Genomic DNA, 7401 nt, shown 5'->3' with positions numbered 1-7401 from the left:
TGTAAGTAAGATCTGCATAGCTGTGTGTGTAGGTAAGATCTGTATAGCTGTGAGTGTAAGTAAGGTCTGTATAGCTGTGTGTGTAAGTAAGGTATATACAGCTGTGAGTGTAAGTAAAGTTTGAACAGCTGTGTGTGTAAGTAAGATCTATCTATGTATGTAAGTAAGATCTTTAGCTGTGTGTGTAAGATCTGAATAGCTGTGTGTGTATGTAAGGATTGTATAGCTGTGTAAGTAAGATCTGCATAGCTGTGTATTTAAGTAAGGTTTGTATAATTCTGTGTGTAAGTAAAGCCTGTATATTTGTGTTTGTTAGTAAGATCTGAATAGCTGTATGTGTAAGTAAGGTCTGTACATCTAAGCGTGTAAATAAGGTCTGTATTGCTATGTGTGTAAGTAAGATCTGTATAGCTGTGTGTGTAAGGTCTGTATTTCTGTGTGTGTGAAAGGTCTGTATTTCTGTGTGTGTGTAATTAAGATCTGTATATTTGAGAGTGTAAGTAAGATCTATATTGCTGTGAGTGTAAGTAAGGTCTCAATAGCTTTGTGTGTATGTAAGGTATGTACAGCTATGTGTGTAAGTAAGGTATGGACAGCTGTGTGTGTGTAGGTAAGGTATGAATAGTTGTGAGTGTGTGTACATAAGCTCTGTAAAGCCGTGTGTGTGTGTGTAAATAAGGTTTGTACAGCTGCGTGTGTAGGTAAGGCCTGAATAGTTATGTATGCGTACATAAGCGTTGTAAAGCCATGTGTGTAAATAAGGTTTGTATAGCTGTGTGTGTAAGAAAGTTTTGTATAGCTGTCTGTGTAAATTAGGTTTGTATTGCTGTGAATATAAGTAAGACCTGTATAGTTGTTTATGTTAGTAAGATCTGTTTAGCTGTTTGTGTGTAAGATCTGTATAGCTGTGTTTGTAATTAAGATCTGTATAGCTGTGTGTGTAAATAAGGATGATATAGCTGTGTATGTAAATACGCCCTAAATAGCCGTGTGTGTGTGTAAATAAAGTTTGTATAGCTGTGTATGTAAATTTGCTCTGCATAGCTGTGTGAGTAAGTAAGATCAAGAAAGCTGAGAGTGTAAGTAAGGTCTAAATTGTTGTGTGTGTGTGCTTGTATACATAAGCTCTGTAAAGCCGTGTGTGGAAGTAAAGTCTGTATATCTGTGAGTGTAAGAAAGGTTTGTATAGTTGTATGTGCAAGTAAGGTTTGTATAGCTGTGTATGTAAGTAAGATCTTTATTGCTGTGTGTGTGTAAGGTCTGTATAGCTGTATGTGTAAGTAAGGTTGGTATAGCTGTGTGTATAAGTAAGATCTGTAGAGCTGTTTGTGTAAGTAAGATCTGTATAGCAGTGTGTGTGTAAGTAAGGAATGTACAGCTGTGTGTGTGAGTAAAGTTTGAACAGCTGTCTGTGTAAGTAAGATCTATCTATCTGTGTATGTAAGTAAGATCTATCTATCTGTGTATGTAAGTAAGATCTTTAGCTGTGTGTGTAAGATCTGAATAGCTGTGTGTGTGTAAGTAGGATTGTATAGCTGTGTATGTAAGTAAGATCTGTATAGGTGCGTGTTTAAGTAAGGTCTGTATAGTTCTGTGCGTAAGTAAAGCTTGTATATTTGTGTTTGAATGGAAGATTGAATAGCTGTATGTGTAAGTAAAGTCTGTATACCTAAGCGTGTAGGTAAGGTCTGTATTCCTGTGTGTGCAAGTAAGATCTGTATAGCTGTGTGTGTAAGGTCTGTATTTCTGTGTGTGTGTAAATAAGATCTGTATATTTGAGTGTGTAAGTAAGATCTGTATTGCTGTGAGTGTAAGTAAGGTCTATATAGCTTTGTGTGAATGTAAGGTATGTACAGCTATGTGTGTAAGTAAGCTATGTACAGCTATGTGTGTGTGTAGGTAAGGTATGAATAGTTGTGAGTGTGTGTACAAAAGCTCTGTAAAGCCGTGTGTGTAAATAAGGTTTGTATAGCTGTGTGTGTAAGAAAGTTTTGTATAGCTGTATGCATAAGTTAGGTTTGTATTACTGTGAATATAAGTAAGACCTGTATAGTTGTGTATGTTAGTAAGATCTGTTTAGCTGTGTGTGTAATTTCTGTATAGCTGTGTGTGCGTAAGTAAGGTTTGCTTAGCTGTGTGTGTAAGCAAGTTTTGTATAGCTGTATGCATAAGTTAGGTTTGTATTGCTGTGAATATAAGTAAGACCTGTATAGTTGTTTATGTTAGTAAGATCTGTTTAGCTGTGTGTGTAATTTCTGAATAGCTGTGTGTGCGTAAGTAAGGTTTGTATAGCTGTGTATGTAAGTAAGATCTGTATAGAAGTGTGTGTAAGTAAGATCTTTACAACTGTGTGTCTACGTATGGTCTGTATAGCTATATGTGTAAGTAAGGTCTGTACAGCTGTGTTTGTAAATAAGATCTGTATACCTGTGTGTATAAGTAAGGTCTGTATATATGTGTGTGTAAATAAGGACTGTATTTCTGTGTCTTTCAACGATCTGTATAGCTGTGTGTGTGTCTTTCAATGATATATATAGCTGTGTGTGTAGGGATTGTATAGCTGTATGTGTAAGTATGGTCTTAACAGCTTTGTGTGTAAGATGTGTATAGCTGTGTAAGTAAGAACTGTGTTGCTTTTTGTGTGTAAGATCTGTATAACTGAGTGTAAGAAAGATCTGTATAGCTGTGTGGGTAAGTAAGATCTGTATAATTGTGTGTGTAAGTAAAGTAAGTATAGCTGTATGTTTAAGTATGGTTTTAACAGCTTTGTGTGTAAGACGTGTATACCTGTGTAAGTAAGATACGTATAACTTTCTGTGTGTAAGTAAGATCTGTATAGCTGGATGTAAGAAAGATCTATATAGCTGGGTGTGTAAGTAACGTTTGTATAGGTGTGTGTGTAAGTAAGACTTGAATAGCTGTGTGTGTAAGGTCTAAATAGCTGTGTGTGTAAGCTAGGTTTGTATAGCTGTGTGTGTAAGTAAGACTTGAATAGCTGTGTGTGTAAGTAAGGTCGAAATAGCTGTGTGTGTAAGCTAGGTTTGTATGGCTGTGCGTGTAAGTAAAATTTGCATAAATGTGTGTATAAGTAAGGTTTGAATAGCTGAGTGTTTATAAGTAAGATCAGAATAACTGTGTGTGTAAGGTCTGTTTTCCTGTGTGTGTAAGTAAGATCTAAATAGCTATATGTGTGAGAAAGAAATGTATATCTGTGTGTGTAGGTAAGGTCCGTATAGCTGTGTGAGTAAGTACGGTCTGTATAACTGTGTGTGGAAGTAAGATATGTATAGCTGTGTGTGAAAGGTTTGTATAGCAGAGACAGTAAGTAAGATCTGTATAGCTGTGTGTGTAATTAAGATCTGTATAGCTGTGTGTGTACATAAGGTTGATATTGCTGTGTATGTAAATACGCCCTTAATAGCCGTGTGTGTGTAAATAAAGTTTGTATGCTGTGTATGTAAATTAGCTCTGTATAGCTGTGAGTATAAGTAAGATTTGAATTCCAGTGTGAGTAAGTAAAATCTGCATAGCTGTGTGAGTAAGTAAGATCAGGAAATCTGTGAGTGTAAGTAAGGTCTGAATTGCTGTGTGTGTGTGTGTGTGTGTGTGTGTGTGTGTGTGTGTGTGTGTGTGTGTGTGTGTGTGTGTGTGTGTGTGTGTGTGTGTGTGTGTGTGTGTGTGTGTGTGTGTGTGTGTGTGTGTGTGTGTGTGTGTGTGTGTGTGTGTGTGTGTGTGTGTGTGTGTGTGTGTGTGTGTGTGTGAACATAAGCTCTGTAAAGCCGTGTGTGTAAGTAAAGTCTGTATATCTGAAGAGTGTTATAAAGGTTTGTATAGTTGTATGTGTAAGTATGGTTTGTATAGCTGTGTATGTAACTAAGATCTGTATTGCTGTGTGTGTGTAAGGTCTGTATAGTTGTGTGTGTAAGTGAGAATTGTATAATTGTGTGTCTAAGTAAGTTCTGAGTTTTTGTATGTAAGATCTGAATATCTGTATGTGTAAGTAAGCTCTGTTTATCTGTGTGTGTAAGTAAGGTCTGCATAGCTGTGTGTGTAAGTAAGGTCTGTATAGCTGTGTGTGTAAGGTCTGTATTGCTGTGAGAGTAAGTAAGGTATGTTCAGCTATGTGTGTAAGTATAGTATGTACAGCTGTGTGTGTGTAGGTAAGGTCTGAATAGTTGTGTGTGTTTGCACATAAGCTCTGTTTATATGTGTGTGTATGAAAGGTTTGTATAGGTGTATGTGTAAGAAAGGTTTGTATTGCTGTGTATGTAGGGAAGATCTGTTTAGCTGTGTGTGTATTTAAACTCTGTATAGTTGTGTGTATAAGGTCTGTATAGCTGTGTGTGTAAGTAAGGTTTGTATAGCTCTGTTTGTAAGTAAGATCTGTATAGCTGTGTGTGTAAGTAAGATCTGTATAGCTGTGTGTGTAAGTAAGATCTGTATAGTTGTGTGTGTATGGTCTGTATATCTGTGTGTGTAAGTAAAGTCTGTATAGCTATGTGAGTAAGTAAGAGCTGTATAGTTATGTGTTTAAGTAAGAGATTTGTAACTGTGTGTGTGTTTAAGTAAGATCTTTGTAAGTGTGTGTATGTAAGGTCTGTATAGCTGTGTTTTTAAGTAAGGTCTGTTTAGCTATGTGTGTACATAAGGTCTGTATAGTTGTGTGTGTAAGTAAGGTCTGTATAGCTGAATTTGTATGCACGATCTGTATAGTTGTATGTGTAAGTAAGGTCCGTATATATTTTTGTGTAAGTAAGGCCTGAATGGCTGTGAGTGTCTGTGAACGATCTGTATAGCTGTGTGTGTAAGTAAGGTCTGTATAGCTGTGTGTGTAAGTAAGTTCTGTACAGCTTTGTGTGTAAGGTGTGTATAGCTGCGTGTGGGTGCACGATCTGTAAAGATGTGTGTGTAAGTTAGATATGTATAGCTGTGTATGAAAGTATGATCTGAATGGCTGTGTATAAGTAAGGTTGATATAGCTGTGAATGTAAATAAGCTGTGTATACCTGTGTGTGTAAGTAAGGTTTGTATAGCTGTGTAAGTAAATAAGCTCTGTAAAGCTGTGTGTGTAAGTAAGATCTGTATACCAGTGTGAATAAGTAAAGTCTGCATAGCTCTGTCTGTAAGTATGATCAGTATAGCTGTGACTGTAAGTAAGGTCTGTATTGCTTTATGTGTGTGTTAGTAAGGTATGTACACCTTTGTAAGTAAGGTATGTATAGCTGTGTGTGGAAGATCTGTATATCTGTGTGAGTAAGTGAGATCTGTATAGCTGTGTGTGTGTAAGGTCTGTATAGCTGTCAGTGTAAGTAAGGTTTGCATAGCTGTGTATGTTTGTAAAAACTGTATAGCTGTGTTTTTAAGTAAGGTCTTTGTAACTGTTTGTGTGTGTAAAATGTTTGTAACTGTGTGTGTATGTCAGATCTGTATAGCTGAATATGTAATTAAGGTCTGTATATATTTGTTTGTATGGAAGGTATGTATAGCTGTGTGTGTCTTTGAACGCTCTGTATAGCTGTGTGTGTAAGTAAGCTTTGTATAGCTGTGTGTGTAAGTAAGCTTTGTATAGCTGTGTGTGTAAGTAAGCTTTGTATAGCTGTGTGTGTAAGTAACCTTTGTATAGCTGTGTGTGTAAGTAAGCTTTGTATAGCTGTGTGTGTAAGTAACCTTTGTATAGCTGTGTGTGTAAGTAAGCTCTGTATAGCTGTGTGTGTAAGTAAGCTCTGTATAGCTGTGTGTGTAAGTAAGCTTTGTATAGCTGTGTGTGTAAGTAAGCTTTGTATAGCTGTGTGTGTAAGTAACCTTTGTATAGCTGTGTGTGTGTAAGTAATGTCTGTATAGCTTTGTGTGTAAGTATAGTCTGTATAGCTGTGTGCGTATGAAGGATCTGTATAGTCGTGTGTAATTAGGATTTTTATAGCTGTGTGTGTAAGTAAGACCTGTATAGCTGTATGTGTAAGTAAGGTTGGTATAGCTGTGTGTATAAGTAAGATCAGTATAGCTGTGTGTGTCAGCAAGATCTGTATAGCTGTGAGTGTAAGTAAGGTGTGTATAGCTGTGTGCGTGTAAGTAAGGTATGTACAGCTGAGTTTGTAAGTAAAGGTTGACCAGCTGTGTGTGTAAGTAAGATCTATCTATCTGTGTATGTAAGTAAGATCTGTATAGCTGCGTGTTTAAGTAAGATCTGTATAGCTGCGTGTTTAAGTAAGATCTGTATAGCTGCGTGTGTACGGTCTGTATATCTGTGTAAGTAAAATCTGTATATCTATGTGTGTAAGTAAGATCTTTTTAGTTGTATGTTTAATTATGATCTTTGTAACTGTGTGTGTGTGTAAGTATCATCTTTGTAACTGTGTTTGTGTATGTAAGGTCTGTTTAGTTGAATTTGTAAGTTAGATCTGTATAGCTATGTTTGCAAGTAAGATCTGTATAGCTGTGTGTGTAAGTAAGGTCTGTATAGCTGTGTTTGTATGTTCGATCTGTATAGCTGTATGTGTAAGTCAGGTCTGTATAGCTGTATGTGTAAGTCAGGTCTGTATAGCTGTATGTGTAAGTAAGGTCTGTATAGCTGTGTGTTTAAATAATGTGGGAAATTCCAAGCAGGTTTTATTCATTTTCATTTTATGAATATTAAATATTTATTTTATTTTATTTTTTAATTGACTTTTATATTATATTTTTTTCATCTGAGTTAGTACTTAGTTAGTGGACTGTTTATTCTGATTCAGCTGCTAGAACTTATCACACACAGTTGGGGGGGGGACAATTTGTGGCTTAAACTACTCTGATCCTTCATAAACCACAAATTGTTTACCTAGTCTTTAATATATAAATTAAAAATCAAACCACATATGCTGGTCTAATCTACTGTCTTATATCAAATTAAACTATGTATACTACTCTATCTACAGTATTAAATAACATATATGCCTTAGCTAATACTGTAGGTGGGGCCTGCTAAGGCTGGCATTTTCTTCAGCATCAGACTAGAGTGTGGTCCTGTGCCTCAAAGTGCATAAAATAGCGGCTATCAGGAGGCCTACAAGGTTGGTATACAACAGGGTAAAATCACTGTTATATTGAGGGGCCAACTGTCTGCTTCAGTAACTTCCCTCACAATTACCTTTTTGGGATGTTTAACATTAGTGGTTGTACATTAACATATTAAGTGAAGATGTGACATGGAATAAGAGTGAAGTATAATGTTGAGTACGTACGTGTGTGAGCTTTAAAGCTCTCCCATAACCGGCTACTTAATCTATACTACTTCATGCACCAATCATATAAATAATAAAGCAGTCGGATACTCAAGTATTTCTGTTGTGTGGCAGAGGTGTTGCTGTTGTTGATCTCTTGGGATAGCGTAAATCTATCGTGAGAGACTAGTATCACAACTCTCTC

The sequence above is a fragment of the Procambarus clarkii genome, chromosome 24, assembly GCF_040958095.1.
Source record: "Procambarus clarkii isolate CNS0578487 chromosome 24, FALCON_Pclarkii_2.0, whole genome shotgun sequence".
NCBI classification, from domain to species: domain Eukaryota; kingdom Metazoa; phylum Arthropoda; class Malacostraca; order Decapoda; family Cambaridae; genus Procambarus; species Procambarus clarkii.
Note: the sequence above shows the minus strand (reverse complement) of the source record.